The 21050-nt window shown below is 45.4% G+C and overlaps 1 long non-coding RNA gene across 1 annotated transcript in view; it reads left to right on the forward strand.

Annotated features, from left to right (window-relative positions):
- LOC144819763 (uncharacterized) overlaps nucleotides 1–21050 on the forward strand; it is a 181589-nt gene that overhangs the window by 79056 nt on the left and 81483 nt on the right. The window contains exon 2 of the long non-coding RNA XR_013607555.1: nucleotides 5347–5452. This is a non-coding gene — a long non-coding RNA (uncharacterized LOC144819763). The remainder of the gene's footprint in view (nucleotides 1–5346; nucleotides 5453–21050) is intronic.

Consider the following 21050-nt stretch of genomic DNA (forward strand, 5'->3'; position numbering starts at 1 on the left):
TTCTATTGGGATCCATGAGCAGATTGAAAATATTTAAGAAAGTTTTAAAAATTGATGATGCAATCGTGGATGGGTTTGCATGGTGGGACAACTGGTCATGACTGAAATGTATTAATACTCCAATTTGCTTTGATTGTTATTGGTTTTCTCTTGCTGATTCCGTTATAATCCAAGTTTACAATCTTAATCAATCTATGGTTACTTCCCCATCTCAACCTTTAACAGACAGTGATTATGACCATGATTATGACAAGTATGATGGCACATTGACTCTGTGTTGAAAAGAATTGCTGAAAAAAATAGACTTTACAAATGTCTATAACAATGTACTCTACAGAAAAAATCTAATTAAAAAAAAAAACATTTTGACTACATAAAAATCGAAAAAATGCTGTGTCAACTGGCCAAAAGCTAAGTCTACTCACAAGAAGTTCTAGGGGGTGTCCTGCTGCTTAAGAGAGGAGCGTCTACAGCGAGATGGAGACGGGGCGTGGGAACCAGTGAGAAGTTTGAAGTATTCAGGGAAGGGTAGCATTAAAGGGTTGTAAGGATTTTTGGTTAAAGGAAATGGTGGTATTGAGGTATAGCATTAAGGTGTAGTAAGTATTATTTAAAGTTCATGGATGAGAACCGTTAAGGGGTATTAAGTGGTTTTTAGGATTCAGGGAAGGGTAGAGTTATGGGGTAAGAAGGTTTTTTATATAGTTCGTGGAAGGGTAGCAATAATGGGTAGTGATTTATTTATTGATTTATTTATTTGAAAGGTTTTATATAGCGCAGGCTCAACCCGGAGGTATCAGAGTGCTTTACATGAGTATAAGATACATTGTTACAAAGGTTACACAGTTGTTGGAGCATAGATACATAGTTACATGTTAGGTCGCGACAAACAATAAGGAAATATGCATAAGGGAGAAATCAGGCTAGGGGAGAGATTCAAGGGCGAGGGGGTAGGAGCAGGAAAGTAGACAGCGACTGAAGGAGGGAAAGGGGAGGTGGAGGGTTAGAGTCACAGCATGAAAGTAGAGGGGAAGGGTGACGGGGGCACAAACCGGTAGACGAGTAATAGTTACGTCCAAAGTCCAGTAAGCTGTGATCCCTGGGGAAGTGGTATCATTCCCCCAACTCCGTTGCGAGAGGCTCCCTTAATGCAGTGGACTCTCTCTGAGGGGTCTCTGAGACTCCAAGGCCTACCTACTGTATCCTACCCCAAAAAGAGGAGAGGAAGTGCTTTGGCAAGGGGCGCCATACCATACCTCAACTATGAGTGGCTTCCTTTGCACAGTGGACTCTCTCAGAGGAATCACTGGGAACTCCAGAGTATAAGTAATTGGATCTTTCCCCAACAAGGGGAGAAGGAGTGCTTAGTTAAAGGGCACAAGGGACAGGGGCTAGGAGAGAATATGGGGAGAGGGGATAGGAGCAGAGGAAGTAGAGAAAGAATGAAAGAGGGAAAGCGGTAGGGAAGGGTGATAGAGAGCATAAAAGGGGGGGTGAAGGGGGCACATGCTGGTAAACAGGTAGATCTCAGCAACAATGTTGCGAGAACTCGTAGGAGGGAGGGGAGGTAGGAGCCATAGCAGGGAGACGAGGAAGAACTGTGCCCAATGTCTATCTTGTCTATAGCTGTCGAGCAGCTCCACCGGGAATCAGCCATGTTGCTCCGGTGTCAGAGTTCAGGAAAAACTGTTTTGAACAGATACATAGGCTACAGTTGCATGGTGCAGAAGCGGAAGAACTTGTCCCCACTAGAGGACAGAGGTAAAAGAAGGGGGGGATATAAAACAATCTAGAGAAGGAGCAGGAGGCTGCCATTTAGGCTGCAGAGGAAACAAAAGCTGAGGCAGACACCATTTTAAGGTCAGGCACGTCAAGTCCAGGCCTCTGTAGGTCCCTGTGTAGGCGTTGAGGCGGTAGTTGGTTTCGGCCATGATGAAGCCTAGTTCATGGAAGGCAGCAGCCAGCTCTAACCCCCTGGACGCCATTTAGAAGCCACCCCCCTCATTCATATCTACAGCGACCAACCGCACATGTTTGCCTCAGGGTGCCTCCAGTGTCCGCCTATAGCTCCTCTCTACACCCGGCCAATTTAAGCAACCTCTGGGATAATCGCCGGGCTCTGGTCTCCGGTGTGACCACAATTGCCCCTCGAGTATCAATTAGTCTCTACTGATATCCACCATCTTAAGGTCAGGCATAGTTCAAAAATGTATCCTGCGTTCACTTAAAATGATCTGGCCCCCAAACCTGCCCCTTTTTACTCCCAAAGTCTCCTGCCGTATCGGGAGACTAAACTGACTTTTATTGTGGCACAGCTGGCACCATGCTGAGGTCAGGCACAGACCACGCTAGCTTTTCAACTCTAACTCTGGGCCTTCAGTTTGCTGAGGAGTCATCCCTGGTTTCCCGGCCCTCCGTGCAGTCCGCCGGGTGTTTGGACGGCCCTTGAACTCACCACCTCTGATCAGGACAACCCCAGAGCACCAGGCAGTGTTGACGATGTTTCCCCCGCCGCCTCAGGTAACTCTTCTAAAGTGCATGCACACTAACCTCAGCAGATGCCAAGGGTGGGAACCAGAGGCTCTGGGCTAAGGGGCAAGCCAGCCTCCACTCTACTATGAATTCACAAAAGAAGACTGCCCATAGATTGAATTCCTAAAGGAATCTACAGAGTTAGGAGGAGATGCGTTGCCAGTGGGGGCATCTCATAAAAAGTCACGGACTGGCCTCACACACCCCCCGGTGTCAAGCTTCATCATCGGCTGTCCTCGCCCTCTAAAAACTTGGTTTGATAGAGAGCAGGCATACACCTGGAGACAGGGATGTACATCTAAATCTAAGTGATGGCCGTGGGGGGAGTGAAAAAGTGTATTAAAAACCATTACCCTTGTCCATATCCTACGTTTATTCAGGGATCAAAGGTATGGTAGTTAAAATAAGTGGTCGGTGATATGGGACATTAATCTCCCTTCACCGATGCGTACACAGCATTCTTCAGGACCAAAAGGGAGGTTATTACCTAGGCATGCCCCTTGTCCCTCCCTGGTGCCCTCTCTGCCTCCTGCCGCATGTGTACCCCCTCCAAGGCCCCCCAGCCACCTGTGGCCTTGAGACACTCCCCCCACTTCCCATCCCCAACTACCCGATCACCCCCAGGCTTCCACTCATGTGCGTGCCCTCTGTCTGAGGGTGTAGCGGCTGGGGAGAGAGACTCCACTCTCCCCCTGTGCCCACCACGGCCCGCAGCCTTAAATTTGCCGGCCCTTGCCTCCCCGCCCTCCTTCCCAGGCCCCGCCCTTGCCTCCGCGGTCGCACCAGAGCACCCGGTGCGACCAGAAAACTCTTACACATGCTGAGGAGAGGCGCTCCCCTTCGTTTGTTCCGCCTCACGGCCACAAGCCCCAGGCCCCTCCTCCCGCCGCAGCCTGACGGCCCCCGATGTCCTGGGCGGTCATAACCAGACACTGATGGCGGGAGTGAGACGGCACCGCGTTCCTCCGCTGAGATTTACGCCCTCGTTCTCCCGCCCCCTCGCCATGTCCAGGGCAGCGCCCCTGGCATTTGCGTGGCCCTGCCCACTTACCTGGACCCTCAGCGACTTCTGTGGTGGCGAGCAAGCGAAAATGGCCGCCGTCACGCCCGCCAACGCGCACCTCACGGTCGCGCGCCCTCCTGGGGGCCACCAACAAATCCATCCACCCTGCCTCACTGAGCAGGCGGACGGCTTCAAGAACTCGATAATCCTCACCAGACATGTCTCGTCTGCAAATATGCAAAATGCACCTCTAAAACACTCTACCAACAAAGCCACACAGGCCTGAAAAAAACCTGACAACTACAGCGCTCCCAGCCACCAGGCTATCTTTTAAAATTGGGCTGCCTTTGGGCTATCCCCAAAGCAGCCCAAAAGCCACAAAATGGCCACGCCTGTCTGGCCCCCATCCCCTCCCATTCTGCCCGGGGGGGGGGGGGGGGGGGGCAGACCTCGCAGTTCTCGGCTGCCCCCCAAACCCCCCTTTTGTAGGACTTGTGGGTATTGGACACAATGGGTGTGGCTGTGGGAGGTTCCAAGGCCTGCTCAGCCTATAGATATGTACTGCAGAGACTGCCATCCACATTGTGTCCGTAAAGACATGAGTGAACAGAGCACGGTATAAGGTGGGCTTCAAGGTAGCCTGCCTGAGGAGCCGGGCACTTGATCGATGTGTCGTTCACTTTCATTGCATTCTATTGGTTCTGACAGAATAAAAATTACATCGGGGCTGTGAAGTGAAGGGTTTGAACTGAAGGCATTTCAAGTTTTGGTCGGCCACCTCAGATTTGTACCGTATGATTTCTTGTGCAAACGGACTTCCGCAGCTTGGCAGAAGAAAAAGGATGTCAGAAACACACGCAATCTATCCCGTCTGTCACCATCATCGACGCGAAGACTGTTCATCCCTCCGGGAGTGCAGTGCAGGGCGCTGCTCCATCACTGCTGACAGCTTTATTCAGGTGCTTCCGTCACTCTGTCAGGTGCAGGGGGCTGACCTTTGATTAATGCAACGGCAGGGCTGTTAATTGCATTAGGCAGTGCGCTGCCGGAGGGGTAATCTCATTACCGTAATGTGCACAGCGCACTCTTCATTTTTATGTATTTCTCGATTTGAGCAGAGTTGTGCCCTTTGCCGATAGTTTGATGTATGGACGCTCTTCTTCCTGTCCTGACCTTTCAAAGAGCCGTCTTTGCTCATCTCCGGAGCGACAACCGGGCTTCTTGGACGCAGCCAGGCGTGTACCGAGCTGCTCGGTCAGCCATGCGCCAGCCCGCAGTCCCCGCGCGCCATCAGCGGCCCACGCTCTATGACGCTGGGTCCTGGGCGCCATTTATGTGTCTCGAGTCGAAAACGTGCTTGTGCCTATTGCTGTGTGGTTATATAACAACAATAATAATAATAATAATAATAGGAAGAACAATAATAATAATAATAAGAATAATAATGGAACAAGAACAATTATAATAATGGGACTATTATTATTATTATTATTGCTGACGATATAAATATTGTTATACTTCAAATATTAACTATTATTATTATTATTAATAACAATAAGAAGTGCACTGTTATTGTTATTATTATTATTGTTGCTGTTATTAGCATTTTTTATAATTACATTAATAATAACCATACCTGTTGTTATTATTATTATTATTATTATTAATAATAATAATAATAATAACAATAATAATAATGCCATTAACGGTACTACAATTGCTAGTAGTAACAGTACAAGTAGTAACAGAAGCAGCAGTGCTAGAAGAAACAGTATAAGTAATAGTATTATTCTGCTTTTTACCTTTCCTAGATGCCACTGCTTCAGAGTGAGTTGTAAAAGCGGGCAAGGGGATGGAAGGAGAGCCCATGAATGTCCCATTCTCCATGAGGAGTCTCATTGAGGCGGTGACTCTTAGGTAGGGTCTAATTCACAATATATGTCTCCAGGCATAGGGTAAAATATGCATGGGTACCGTACAAAGGAATCAAGCAGATGGAATGACCATTTGGACATTTTGCTTATGTATGCATATTTTATGGAACACATTTGTAGATTACATACAGGTAATTTTTAAATAAATGTGGAATAGTGTCTGTTGCCTCTGGTCTATCAGAGGAGTGGGAATGGACATGTAATCAAACTTTGGTGAAAAATGATGTGTGAAATTACACCATGGTGAACAGTTTAAAGGGTTGCTATGGATAAGGATAACATATTTGGAATTTTATGAAAAAGTATGATGGTAAATTTTAACAAAAAAACCTCAAATTACCTACCTGTAAGGATTGCAGGGTGGTTCCACAGGAGCGTCAGGAATCCGAAGAAAGTCCGCAGCCTTCCCCTACGGCCTTCCGACTCTATCAAGCACTAGAGTACGAGAGACACGCCAGGGGAAAACAGGGAAACAAAACAAGGAAAGGTGGGGAGGGAAATGATGACGTTCAATGGTGATCTTCTTGATTCTATGTGTGATACGTCAATTGATGGACTGGAAAACTGGTGGGCTGCAAATGAAGGCAAGTATGTAACAACAATCTGCACACTGAAAGAACACGCTAAGAATCTTATAAACAACAACAGCACATACCCCTGGTTACTATCTTGTAAAAGAATGTACATGTAGCGCCTCTATGTGAAACTTCATCAGGAGCTGTGGCATAAATGACATAAGGGGTTAGCGAGCAGGTACAATGCGTGGTAGTGACAATACTGAGTGATTGATATCTTTCTCACTTAATGATCTTGTAGAAGTTCTGAAGAACCCTTCACAAGCGAGTGGTCTAACAAGAATGGTATTTGTGACTCTTCTTATGATGACTTGACCCACTAGAAAAAAGAACATAACATCTATCACTCGTGAATGTGCACAATGTAAGACAAATATAAAGCAGCGCAAAAGCGCTGTTACCGTGATTCTGTGGCAGAGAGGCTGAAGTCCAAAATGGTTCACGCAAGGATAGCTCCAAAACACAGGGCAGAGAAAAACAGGATAACCAATCCAAACAGGGGAAATGCGGAGGGCGGAAGAATGGAAAAGGGAACGAGCAAAATAGGGAAACCTAACTGTACTATCTAAAGGGAAAAAACGAAGGAACTCAGGAAAACTCAAGGCTGAGCCCAGCCGGATGGCGGAGCCAAGCCCGGCCTCCGGGCGGGACTCAAGGGAAGGTAAAAGGGAGGACTCCTGCAGAGTGTCGAGCCCAGCCGGATGGCGGAGCTAAGCCCGGCCGCCGGGCGGGACTCCAAGGAAAAGCAGGAAGTGGTTTCACGGCGAAAGTCGTGAAAAGGCAGGACTCGTGCAAATTGCACCAAAGGGACGCCTGGAAAAGCAACAGCGTGTAAGCACAGGAACTCCAGGCTAAACGGATGTCAGGCACAGGATACTAGGACGGATGCGGAAACGAGGAGAGCTTGACACAAGAACGTGAAGCGTCGCTCCTCGTTTCTGTTTGCTTTAAATAACATAATTCTTAAAGGGACAGTATAGGGGAGTCCCGAGGCATGACACTACCCTTAAAATGAGAGCCAAATGCAGTGCTTAGAGTTCGCTTACATAGGATGAGAACAATTTGTGTAAGCCATGAAATGAATGCCATTTACAAACGTGCAAATGGGTAATGCACACATAAAGGGAATGGGTTTGAAACACTGAAAATATTTAAGGTATCAACATGGACAACCGATGCTAAATGTTGCACAGTACCTTTGCCTCAGCACCATACATTTCCTCTGTTGTTGTTCTTGGCCACGGTGCACTATGTGCCTCCAACTATTGCCCTGGGCCACCTCTAGAGTCGGACTTGCCTCACAGCCTTAGGCCTGCAGTCCTGATGCAACTCCCCCAGGATTCAAAGGAGCTGATCTGCCGTAACTCAGAGTGTTATCTTACAGACCATGTCTGTATGTTGGTGTGGCACGGGACCGATGATGGAGCCCAAAGGCATATCTGTAACACTGATCTGACTGTTTTGTAAGGACAATCATACCTCATTATGGATCTTATTACATTGAACAAGGGAGGATCAAAGCTTGCCCTGAAAATCTGGTTGGGCTGACAAGCGACGGAGTGCTGTTCAAGAAGGAGAAACTCACCCTGATCCTTTTCTGGCTGATCTTGACCTGGGAGGCTGGATGGCGATGGTTTTTCACTAGTTCGGAGCTTTGATTACCATGTTCCATGAGGAGTATCCTTTGTGCCCCCTAAATCTGGCCATAATCTTGGTCAATGTTATTTCCTGTCATTTTCCCCCTGATGTTCCTTTGCAATTGTCTTGGGTGTCTTCATGGTGCTTTGTGGTGCTTGACCCAGGAGAAATATTAGTTTAATCACCTCCTTAATCCGTCTTTTCTTCAATGAAAGACGCAAGGATATAAAAGTTCACTGGGATACATAATTGAAAGAGTCGTAGGAGTATTTGTTGCCGAGATCTGAGTATCTTATTATAGCAAATGTTCCCAATGAGGTCTCACACTGGTAACTGAGTCTATAAACTGATCCCTTATTCTATGGTTCGTTTCCCTACTCCTTCTTCACACTGATATATTGAGCATATATACTGTCATAGAATATATTTAATATGGAGTCGATTTTACCTTTTAACATTTGAGTACTTGACTCTTTGTGTGTTAAGAATTGGGTACTGTGGGAATTTCACTCTGTGGATATAGGGTTTTGTTGGGCTTGGTTAGCCCTCCATTTTCAGATACCCTTTTTTTCCCCACACAAAGGCCCCGTCCTAAGATGGCCACCCACCACCACAACAGACACAGAAAAAAGACTTAGCCTCTACTGTATTCCAGAAAGGAAAGAAGAACTTAATGCACATACACAACATATCAGAGCCTCCATCGGGCGGCTATCTTTCAATGGTAATGGCTGTTTAATAATCCAACCGAGAGGTTTTCCTAACCTATTTATGCAGAGCTGTCACTCCCTCCAATGATTCTGCCTTTTTAATAGACATTTAGATTATGAGCTACATCTCTTTCATTAGATTAGTTTCCTTACTATAAGAATATTTTAGTGCTTCCAATATAATCCCCATAGCAGCACATTTGCATCTGTGTTCAACACGGTGCATTTTACATTTAGTTCTGCCACGTTATATTCATTGTGGGACAAATTAATCAATTGGTCAATTAAAACCATAAATCGTGGTAGCAACAGCAAACATGAATGCAAACTACTTATGTTCTAGGGATAACTTACTAGCACAGATTGCCCTCAATGTGTTTAAGATTAAATGCACCTCTAGCCTTTCTAAACTCATCTGAACATTCCTCTCGCTCAGTTCATAGAAAGGCAGGAATTAATTCACACAGCTCGACAATGGGCATTAGCCTTGGCCCAAAATTATTTAGTGCTTCTCATCCCCCTACGTCAATAAAGGACACTCCCTCCACCACCCTCTCTGTGACCAAGTGAGTGACCCACTTGAACCCTACAACCTCCAACTTGCGTGCAACGACCTTTTGGCAGCACTTGAGGCCTTATTTTTGACCCTTCTTTGTTGGAGGATAAGCTCTTTAAGCTACGCCAAGGCCTTCAACTTGTTGAAGCTAATCTCTATAATCTCATAATCATCACCTCGAAGCTTGAGAAGCTTTGGAATCCCAACTTGACAGTTGGAGGCAAGATGGCGCCAGTAGGAGCAGTCGCTGACTGAGCTCTCTCCTATCCCTGAAAGTGTTGCGTGAGAGCATAGGGAGAATCAAGGGAGAAATTAAGTGAATTAAGTCTGCCGGAGCAGACTGGACCGGCTTTTTCTTCGAGCACGGAGTAGCGGATGAACGGATGACTTGGTTGGAAAACTAACGGAGGGGAACACTGCCTAAAAAAGCTCAACCATTATGAGTCAGCCGCACCTACTGTGTGAAGCTGTGTGAAGCTGTATGGCTGTGTGGAGGTACAGAAACCTGAAAAACTCACTCTACTTCCCGGATCTGAAGCTCCAACTGACATTGACAATTAACACTAACACTAAGTAATTGAGACTTTTTTTTTAGACTGTTGGACCTGGCCCTTTTGGCAGGTTCACCCGAGACTTTTTGCTTTTTCCTAGCCTGTTTCTGGAACCTGGGTTGGTGATTTTAGGCCTCTGCGCACTTTTTCCACTGTGGTACAGTGTAAAGTGCGTGTGCTCTCTGTGTATGTGTGGTGAGTGACCTGCCCTCCCATAGGAATGAATGGGGAGTATGTATGCCCATGGTAGTTCCTGATGTGTGGGGAGTGCAGGGTCGAGTTTGATATGTGTGAACTCGTGAGATTGAATGCTGCGTAATGGTGTATGCGGCATGGTTGTGTCTAGTCTAGAAGTACCACTTTTAGAAGTTGGCATATTTGTGTAGTGAGTCTGCTGGCACGTGATTGGCTGGTGAGCCTGGCCCAGGAGTGCCTGGGCCTGCTTGTGGATTGACTGTCTGGTTTGAGTGTGACAGGGGCTGCAGAGCCCCAGGAAGTTGTCTGAGTCATCCCGTGGATGAAAGGCAGCATCTGCTGCCAGGGAAGTGGGAGGAGATTAGCACCTGATAGTGAAGGGCTGTGCCTGCCTACCACAATGCTGGCTCCACCCCCCCGCTGGGCGACTGTCACCTCTGTCCCTGATACTGAAGGGACTTCCCTCTAAACCAGTCTAGCTGGTTCTCACACTGCCTACACAAAGACTTCAAAGACTTTTCTGTGTATAAGAAGGGGCTGTGTCCCCTTCCAAGATGTTCTTGTTTTTGGACTTGAATCTGCCAGGGGCGTGCTGCTGCTTGGGCTCAGGGGAATCCCTGAGCCCTGCCCAGCCCCTGGACACCTGATGGACTTTCCCTGGGGACCTTTGCCTGTGGTCCCCTGCTTTTGGGAACTTTCTCTTGCTTTTGCCAAGGCTTGTTATAGCCTACAATGCCTGGAAGGACTTGCTGCATCCCCTGAAGAACTTCTGTGGACCCTTCTTGCTATGGGGGTCATTTCTAGGGGCCTGTGGGTGCTACCAGTGCCCCCAGCGCGATGGAAGCGCTTTATTTTGCCTCCTAGCGCTTGAGAGCGCTTTATTTTGCACCCGTAGCGAGCGTGTCGCTATCACGCATTTTGCGTGAGGTTTTGCAGGTGCCACCCTGCGTTATGCCTGAGCAGGGCTATTTTTAAACTAAAGGGTGCCACCCCTTGTTTTGGTGACCTTAGCGAGTGCCCACCTCGCTGCTATGTTTATTTTGCCCATCGAGGGTGCCCACCCCTCTTTTTCAGCTGATTGAATCACCGCCGCGGAACCGGGATTGAGGATTCCCCGAAAACAGGAAGTCAGGCGATGTTTTGCCTGACGGCGGGCGGGACGTCCGGTTTTGCGAGGGGAGTCTCGCGCCCGCCGCCGGCATCAGGAGTGAGGGGAGAGGTGTTGCGGGGCTCCCATGAGCTGAGGGAGCCCCGTGGTGAATGGAGGAGCCCCGGGTCCCAGGAGGGGGCCCGGGTGAAGCACCGCTTGCTGCAGCCAGGGAGTGGAGTTGCCGCCCGGACGAGCCCCAGCCAGCAAACAGCCCGGTGAGTGAGGGAGACCGGAGTTGCTGCGGGGGGAAGCTCCGGGCGGGTGTGAAGACTAGCGCGAGGCCCCGGATGGCAGTGGGTCTCCCCACCATGGCGGGCAGTGTTCTGTGTGGCAGCCCCTAGGATCCCAGGGGCATTGTTGTGTCCTGAGCCCCCGGAGGCTCCGACGACGGGCATATTTTACTTAAGAGCCACGAGAGGCTCCACAGCTGCGGGGGCATGTTTGTTTGAAGGAGCTGAGTTGGCTCCAAGGCCCGTGTGCAGACCACCGTTTAGGGGGGGCATAGCTGGTGCTTAGGGCGGTCCCGGATGACAGTGGGCCGCCCCAACGTTATTAGTGAGTTGAGAGGCTCCAAGGGCCCACATTGTGCTGCGAGCCCAGAGAGGCTCGTGGGGGCATTTTGTTGTGCAGAGCCCCGAGGCTCACAACCCGCAATTGGTTGTTCAGAGCCCCTGAGGCTCCAGCGTGATTTAAGGGGGCCATTGACCTTTCCTAGAGGGCCCCTGGGGACACATAGTTCCAGAGCCTGTGTGGCTCCAACCGATGGTGTAGATGTGTCCAGGGGCCAGTGAGGGCCCTGTCGCAGTTTGTCTCCAGCTGCCCAGCAATTAGTGGGCAGCTGCACCGTTTAGGCGCAAGATGGAGAGTGAGTCCCTGAGAGGGACAGAGATGGCACAGAAGTGCCCGGCCAGTCACAGCTGCGCAGCACTTACTGCCAGCTGCAGCGTTTAGGCCCTTGTGAGTGTTCACAGGTGCCCAGCAAGTAGTGGGCACCTGCATCGTTTAGGCCCCTGACATTGAGACTCAGGGCGTCCTAGCCCCAACAAGGCCAGTTGGCCTAGGGACTGCCACAGGTGGTGGCTTATGTAGGTTTTGCGCAATTGTATGGTTAGTGCACCTCTGAATGTGATTTCTTACATCATGTGTTATTCCTGCACCTCTGAATGTTTTTAGACATCATGTGACTTTTGCGCTACTGCATTGTTCTGGTACCTCTGAATGTATTTTTATTGCATCATGTGCTTTATTCTTAACACCGCTGAATGTGTAGGTTTATGCATCATGTGTTTCCCTTTACTACTCCTCTGAATGTATATTTATGCATCATGGGTAATGTGTTCTTGCTGATACCCCTAAATATATTTTTCTTAGGTGGTTGTTCTTTTTAGTACAGGTGGTCCTAGTGAGGTCCTGGTCCCCTGCGTGACATTCTCCCAAGGTGGTTAGGGTTGCGTAGGTGGTACTCACCTGTTCCCAGTAGTTACTGGATGTGAGTTACAACTGTTACTCTTTTTGCTATACTTATTCTAAGTTCTATAAGTGCTATTTCTATATCTACAAAGTGTTGATTCTGACAGTGGCCCATGTGGCCCTGTCCTGTACATAATCCCTTATGAATGTTGCCCGTGCCAGTTGGCACAATGTACATGTGTGATTTTTATCTGATGTGTGTTTACAATACAAAAGTTATTTTAATATAACCTTGGGTGGAGTCCCTTTTGTGGTGTGCCTAGGATGTTGTTGCTGTTGTGTGCTGGCGCAAATACTTAACACATTGCCTCCGATTTTAGCCTGACTGCTCGTGCCAAGCTACCAAGGGGGTGAGCAGGGGTTATCTTGGCATGTGACTTCCTTGCCTTGACTAGAATGGTGGTTTCTGCCTGGCTTTGGCGTCAGCCTTAGCCTACCAGAAATAGGCAGTTCTAACAGAGACTTTTCAAGACTCCTTGGTACCTGCTCAAGAGGCTGATACTTATTTATCTGGTTATCATCTGGGTAATTGGATCGACGCGGTTGTCAGTAATCCATCGGCATCCTATCGAAGAGAGAAAGCTACAGACTTGTAGACATCAACGGCTGCATTTTGCCCCTGCTCTTTCCACTTTATTTTGCTGTTTCCTCCTATTAATTACTGATCAGCAACTACAAGTGCGCTGTGTGGTGGATCGGCTCGATTGAAGTTGAAAGGTGAGGAGCGGGCGCAGGGTGTCCGTAACACTCTTGAGGATTTTTTTGAAGGATCTCTGACAAGAAAAAAAAAGTAGCTACGGCTGCAATAGCGCGGCATATCCCAGCCTCTCGTTAAAGCATTAGTACTGGCAGCTGGTAGCGCGAGAGGGGGAGACCTGGGTCTTTGAGCTCAGCGACGTGTCAGGTAGAACTAAATTATTTGAGTAAACACCGAGCTGCAAGTAACAAACCCATATCAAAGACACGTAAAAACGCTAAAAAAAGACATTTACCTCTGCTCTGCGCTGCTCTGCTCAGGCCAGCTGGGAGCCCGGAAGAGGTCTGATCTCTGTCCCGGTCTCGTCTACCAATCACTTGGTCGGAGGCTGACAGTGGCTATTTGTGCTTAGGAAACTCAAAAAAAAAAAACGGACTTTGCTCTTAAAGTCCCACATCCACAATATTTTTTCTTTACTCTATCATGCGAGAAGAGCCTCGATGGAAATTCCAGGAACACCATTATAGGCATTTAAACATTGTTGCGCGAAAGCGGCTGGGTGGGAGGAAGATTAAATTCGATCTACCACGTGCTAAGAGGACCATAGAGGTTGCAGTAACAGTAACAGTGATAGCGACCCAGGGAGCTGTCAAGGATCCACAAAGCGACAGGCAGTGCCACAAACAAAACGAAATAAACAAAATCCTGAAGGTGGTACAAGCAGATTTGATCTTCTGTGTCCTCTGTGTCAGCTTAACTGCCAAGTAAAAGGTCTTGATCGACATATAATTTTGAATATTTGGAGTATTTCAAACGTACCAAAACTGGTAAAACTGACAAATTCAGGGCAGGAATCAACCTTTCCATACGCAACCCAGATAAAACCAACCAAGCAAAGTGACGAAAGCAGAAACAACGAGCAGACTACAAGACAAGAAGAGATAGAGAAGATGAACGAAACGGACACAGAAAGGATGGAGAATCTTCAAGAGAGCGTTCAAAAGGAGCTTTGTGAATTACATGATCAAAGCTCGGTCGCTGATCTATCTATGCTTCGACCAAACATCCTGGGAGCACAATGGAATGAGGAGCTTGAACCTAACGAACTTAACGAGAAAGTACAAGAAGTGGATAATGGCCATGCCCTGAAACCAATGCCGCAAAGACGAGAAACTAGAGGCACCAAAGCCAAAGACGCAAAAAATAAGGAACAAGAACAAGATGGAGGGAAAGAGAGAGCAAAAGCCAAGGAGAAGGAGAAAGAGAAGGGGAAGGAGGATGACAGAGGCAACAGAAGGGGCCTAGAAAAAGATAAAGCTAAAGACAAGGACAAAGCTAAAATCATGAATTACAGAGAGCAACAGGGGGATAATGAAAAACTCAAAAAGGAAAAGAAAAGCGACAGACAGGCAGCTAAAGGCAATGGCACAGAACCAGATAAAAGGAAAGAAAAAACTAAAGAGAAACATAAGGAGAACGAGAAAGACTATGAAGATACTGAAGAGATGGAACTAATGTTAAAAAAAGCAAAACGTCTACAAACCATCAAAGAATTCAAAGCAAATGCAAAGGCGACGGGAGAGCCAACTGCATCGCAGCCTAGTATATTAAATATCTTTAGTCCAGTGTCCAAAATGGGGGCAAATAAGGGGCTAAGTCAGGCGGTAATAACCTAGGAGCCAACAAAACTGGACGGGGCAAATGAAAGACTCAACCCGATGATTAATGGACAAGTAACCCTGAATCCCCCACCTGATAAACTACCTTTGCTAGGAACTGATACACACTCAGATGAATCTGATGTAGACATATGTGAAACTGGGATCTCGACTTCTAGTGAGACAAACGGTCTTAACAAAGGTCAAGACCAAGATGCATCAACCCAGGAAATATCAGGTCGCTCTGGTATAAGGAAAGAGAGTGATCCTGGGCAAGGAAGCACACAGAGGAAAAAATTGGGGAAAAGAAGAATTAGGAATAAAAGACTAAATAAATCTACTTGTGATGAAACCACCAATCAAGGAAGCAACCCAGAACCGACCAATCCTCGGAAAAATGTAAAACCTAAAAAATCAAGGGAAACAATGATGTTTCAGGAAAGTGGGGAGGAATCTATAGTGGACATCTCTGAATACGATGAGGCAGGAGAAGTAAATGAGCCGTCTCTGAAAGAAATATTGACCTCAATAAGGAAACTGCACAAAGATGTCAAGACAGACACTCAAAAGCATCACCTAGCTATCCAAAAGCTACAAGGGGCAGTAAATAAGGTGGGCAGCACTTGTCTGGCAATTTATGAATGGATGGTATCAGTTGAGACACGAAGTGACCATCTAGAAAAGGATGTCACTTATTTGCAAAAACAAGAAAAAAAGCAAGAAGGAATTATACAGGACCTAATGATAAAGGCGGAGGAACAGGAAAATAGAGCAAGGCGGAATAACCTGCGATTCCTGAGGCTCCCAGAAGGCGCTGAAGACAACGACCCAAGGGGGTATATAATTAAACTTCTTAAATCATCTATCCCCGAATTGCAAACCTGGGAACTAGAGAGAGAAGTTCAAAGAACCCATCGTTTTCCCCTTACTCAATCTAAGAAAACGCAGAACCAATCTAAATATCCAAGGGCAATGTTGGTATTTTTGGGAAATTTCTTACTTCGGGAATCCATATATGATTTAGCTCATCCTACAAGCAAGAAAGAATATAATGGTAGTACATATTTTGTTAGACCAGATTTTGCCCAAGCAACCGTGGAAAGGAGATGGAGGCTGAGGCAGCTATTCAATCCTTTTGAACAGATTGGTGCTAAAGTATATTTACAAAACCCAGCAAGACTGAAAATAATATTCAGAGGATCAACCCGGAGCTTCACTAGCGAAATACAAGCAGAAAATGATCTTAAAGAAATCTCTGAGACTGTAAAAAAATAGAACTGGAATATGAGCAAGAACTAATTTCTTTTTTTTGTGGCTCAAACAATAAGTGTCATATTAAGAATGTTTCACCTGTGAAAAATAACGGGAGAACAATATTAATCCTACTCACACATGAAATAATACATGAAAACTTTTGCAAGAGGAGTAAAAAAAAACCTTGATCTCAAAGACTTTTTTCTGTATGGAAATATTACATTCACGCAGGGCTGGGGGGGTAGTGCACTGAGGCGTACTGATCAACGGGCGCCCACACCTGGATCCGGCTGGACCCAGGATGCCTCAAGGGGAGGTAAGGGGAGGGGGTTGGGGGGGGCCTTCGGGGGAGTAAATGTGGGGGAAAAAAATCATCATCAGAAAAGGAAAGGAATCAGAATAGAGGGGGAGAAAGGAAAAAAGAAAAAAAAGAAAAATGATGCGCATAGTCACAATTAATGTGTGTGGACTAAACGATGCAAGAAAAAGAAGGCATTTGAAAGAATATTTTAGAACACTGCAAGCTGACTTAATCTGTGTTCAGGAGACGCATATAGAGATCTCGCAGAAAACTCTACTGGAACAATTGGGGTATATAGTATTGACCTGCACGACTCAGGGCACTAGAACACGCGGGGTTGCAATATTAGCACAGGGAAATAGGACTACATTAAAAAAAACAACCGGTAGATAGACACGGGCGGTGGGTCTTAACGGAGTGCCAAACTCAAAGCTTTAATTTTACTTTATGTTCTATTTATGCACCAACAGATGATGACCCGGAAACCCTAATTCATATAAATTCTCAATTACCCAACTGGCCTCTCCCCATTATACTTTATGGCGACTTAAATATAAATGGCCTTAATGGGCTGTGGAAAGAGGATCCTGCAAGGTTTACTGGTAAAAAGAAAAAACCCACAGAGCGCTGATACAGCTCATGCAGGATAATGGGCTGATCCATATTTGGGAACATATAAACGGTGGGGGAGGTAGTACATACTATTCTGCCCCCCATAAAACTCTAGCTCGGTTAGATTACTTCTTGATCTCTCCCTCATTGATACCGATGGTGAAAGTTAAAAAAATGCCCAGATTGATGTCAGATCATAATCCGCTTTCCATGGAGATCTCTATACCATATTCACAGAAAAGTAGAATTAGTTGGACTTTCGAGAGAGCTCTGTTACAGGATACAAATTATGTTCCTCACATGGAAATTTGGTTAAAAGAATTCCTGGATAACAATAGGGGCACAGTGTCGCCCCAAATAGTATGGGATGCTATGAAGACAGGTATTAGGGGGAAATGCTAAGCTACTCTCTTAGACGGAGCAAGCAGGAAAAAGAAGATCTTGAGAAGAAGATAAGTCTAGTAGCAAAACTAGAGGAAGAACTGATAAGAAATATAAGAGAGAAAGAGGATGTGACAAAAGTAACGCAAAAACTAGCTATGGCTAAAGCAGCAGTGGGTGAAGCATATGCCGCAAAATCAGCAGGTAAATACCTAGCGAGGAGGGAAGAGCAACATGAATATAGCGAACAGGTAGGACGAATCCTAGCGATTAGAACTCGACAGGCGGCTACTCAGGGGCAGATAACAGAAATGACTACGGAGGCAGGGGCAATAGTAAAAACATCAAAGGAAATTTGCTCTGTATTCCAGAACTTTTATAAGAAATTATATAGCCAGGATAACGGGGAAGCAGATACAGCGGAAATTGAGGAATATTTAGAGTCTGCCTCACTAGATAAGCTAACAAAGGAGGATAACAACTCCCTGGAGATTAACTTTACCTTAGAAGAAGTACAAAGAGCTTTTAATGACCTCCCGTCAGGGAAAGCAGTTGGACCTGATTCAATACCGCTAGAGTTTTATAAGAAGTTCTTTCTGACCTTAGAAGCAGACATTTATAGACTTATGGTTCTCATACAAAACGGTGCCGCCCCTCGGGGGTCTTGGGGAGAAGCTTCAATGGTGGTGTTTCTAAAAAAGAATAAAAGCTCTACGGATCCTGGATCATACAGACCAATCAGCTTAATGAATAGTGATACTAAAGCCTATTCTAAAATTTTGGCAAACAGACTGAGCTTGGTAATTGGGAAGATAGTTTCACCCTGGCAGCACGGGTTCATACCGGGGAGGGGTACTGCCGATCTTATTAGAAGGGTGTTTGCGCTGCTGGACGGTACGAATGCCTCATGAGACCCTATGTCTTTAATATTGTTGGACGCTGAAAAGGCTTTTGATAGGGTCTCGTGGGGTTTTCTGTGGGCAACAATGAACAAATGTAATTTTGGGAAAATATGTATAGGAGCATTAAAGGCCCTTTATAAAAATCCGAACATCAGACTGAGAGTGGGGGGAGAACTGAGTGAGGCAATAAAAAACGAACAAGGGACTAGGGAAGGATGCCCCTGCTCCCCTCTACTCTTTGCTTGTTATATTGATTCATTTATTAGATATATAGAAAAAAATAAAAATATCATCCCAATTGTATTGAATGGATATGAGACCAAAATATTGGGATACGCAGATGATTTAGCAATCACATCATCAACACCAATAATAGCAATTGGGGAAATTGAGAATGAGGCGAAAAAATATGGCCTTCTGTCGGGATATAAATTGAACCAAGGGAAAACACAAATAGTCGTAAATCAATTTGTTACTATTCATGATGAGAGAGTTATAGAGTCTGAGGTCTATTTGGGCGTTAGTATAACATCCGATTTATCTAAGGTTGTGGAGGAAAATTTGACCCCAGTAATCAAAAAGGCAAAACTAGACTTAGATAGGATGGACAATTTACACTTAACAGTTATAGGCCGCTGTAATGTTATAAAGATGCAGTTTCTGCACAAGATTTTATATTTATTCCGTACGATTCCTTTATTATTTACTAATAAGTGGTTTAAGGAAATAGAGGGGATTTGTAATCGCTTCATATGGGCCAAGGGCAGAACCCGAAGATCCATAAAGATGCTGGCACTATGTAAAGAACGGGGGGGCCTTGCAGTACCTGACTTTAAGACATATTATTTTGCCTCAGTTCTTCAGTATTGTAAAGGACTCCTCGGTGGGAATATGAAAGATATATGGAGGGGTAATACTGGCATTCCGGATATATATGATCTGCTGGTTTTGGACTCTAATAAGGGACTTCTTACATTCAAGGAGTTAAACTACTATAAAAGAACGAAGTTCAAGGTGTTGGCTGCGGCCATTTCAGTTTGGTCAATTATCCGGAAGAAAATTAAATTAGGGAGAATGAACTTCTATACCCCTTTATATATGAATGAACTTCTCCCAGATGTATTCCATGATCAAGTGATGAGGCGGTGGGATAATCTCGGGGTCGGTACAATTGGAGACATCATAGATCAATCAGGGTTAATAACATTTGAAAGGGCGCAACAGCTATACAATTTGGATCGGAGAGACTTCTTTAAATACTTACAGATAAGATCAGTCCTGCAGAGAAAACAAGGTAATTGTAAGTTTACTAGGGTAGACTTGATGGAATTTGTTTGAGATGAGGAGGGATGTTCAATCTCTCAACTTTATGGTGCATTATGCCAGTATAATGAGGATGATAGAGGAAAGGTATTTGATAAATGGAGAACTAAATTAAATCTAGTCGGGAATGAGGGTGAAAAATCACTTAGATTAGGAAACACTATCTTAAAGGTTGCAAATCTGCAGGCACAATACTACAAAACTTTATATGAACTATATTATACACCGCATAGAATAGCCCGCTGTGGGGGGTACGAGTTGGATCTTCTGCCCAAGATGTCAGAGTATGGAGGCAGACACAATACACATGTTTGCGGCTTGTCCTAAACTAGATCCCTTTAAACACGCTATGGAAGAATTCTTTAAAGAGGAATTGGAGATTTCTATTAAATTAACTAATGAGATTATGGTCCTGGGGTGGCAAAGGAGGGGTAGGATGTACCCCATCAAGAATTTTTGTTTATTGCAATGACGCTGAGCCGGCTTTGTCTTGCAACGGTATGGAAAGACTCTAATCCTCCTTCGTTTCAACAATGACTCTCAAAATTATTAGCTATCTATACTCTAGAGAAAGCTTTATATGAAAAAAAGGCGTGCATGCAAAGCAGCTTGGGAAACAGATATGGGCCCCAGTTGAAAAATGGAAACTTAAATTAGACGGGTAATTTAAAAGGGGATAGACTCATGCTCATTTTGATAGGATTATAATTGGCGGTGTTAAAATTGTTCAGATCTTTCAACTCTTCTTTCTCGGAAATTGTACTCAAATTATGTTTTGCATCTTGTTTGTTACTTTAAGTGACTAAGCTTTAATTGAATGATTTCTGTTGTATTAGATATATATGTCAAAGTAATTAATTATTTACACTTTGTTTTTCTGATGATGAATAATAAAAATATATAAAAAAAAAAAAAAGGAATCCCAACTTGACATCTTTGTTTAACAGGACGCAGCCTACAAAACAATATAATTTACGCATTATGGGAAGGCAGTACTTCCCCCGGCTGGAGTCATAGACCAATGAGAACTCTTTGATCTGGCAATGAAGTCCCCATCCCCATCCCAATCTCAGCCACTCTTCCAGACCCCTTAGGGTTACTAACAATTTATCTGATGCTGGCATTCCCTCCCTTTTGCTATTGTATTCCTCAACAGATAAATACTTGTCACCCTCGCTGGTCACCATTCAGACCACCTCATCCGACCCACTCAGAGAACCCAGCATCAACTTTAGATCATGAACAAGCATAAGCTATTACATGTCCCCACAACTCATCATGCAGCATTAGTAACTAAATCTCATATCAAGTCTTTGGTTCTCAACTGCAGGTCTGCGGTCAGACACCCAGTTGATATTGCAGATTTCACCCTAGCAGAAGACCTACTCCTCCTAATCCTAACTGATACATAGCTCAATGATACCTCCTCACACATTATGGAAATCCTAGTTTCACCCAATTATGACATCATTGGACTGGACAGATCTGGAAGAGCTTGGGGTGGTATAGCATGCATTTACCAATCTACGCTCACCTTGAAACGTGTACAAACTGCTCCAGTACTGAAATATGGAGTACTGAAATATGGAGCAATGATAAGATTGTGTG

The sequence above is a fragment of the Lissotriton helveticus genome, chromosome 2_1 (genome assembly GCF_964261635.1).
Source record: "Lissotriton helveticus chromosome 2_1, aLisHel1.1, whole genome shotgun sequence".
Taxonomy (NCBI): domain Eukaryota; kingdom Metazoa; phylum Chordata; class Amphibia; order Caudata; family Salamandridae; genus Lissotriton; species Lissotriton helveticus.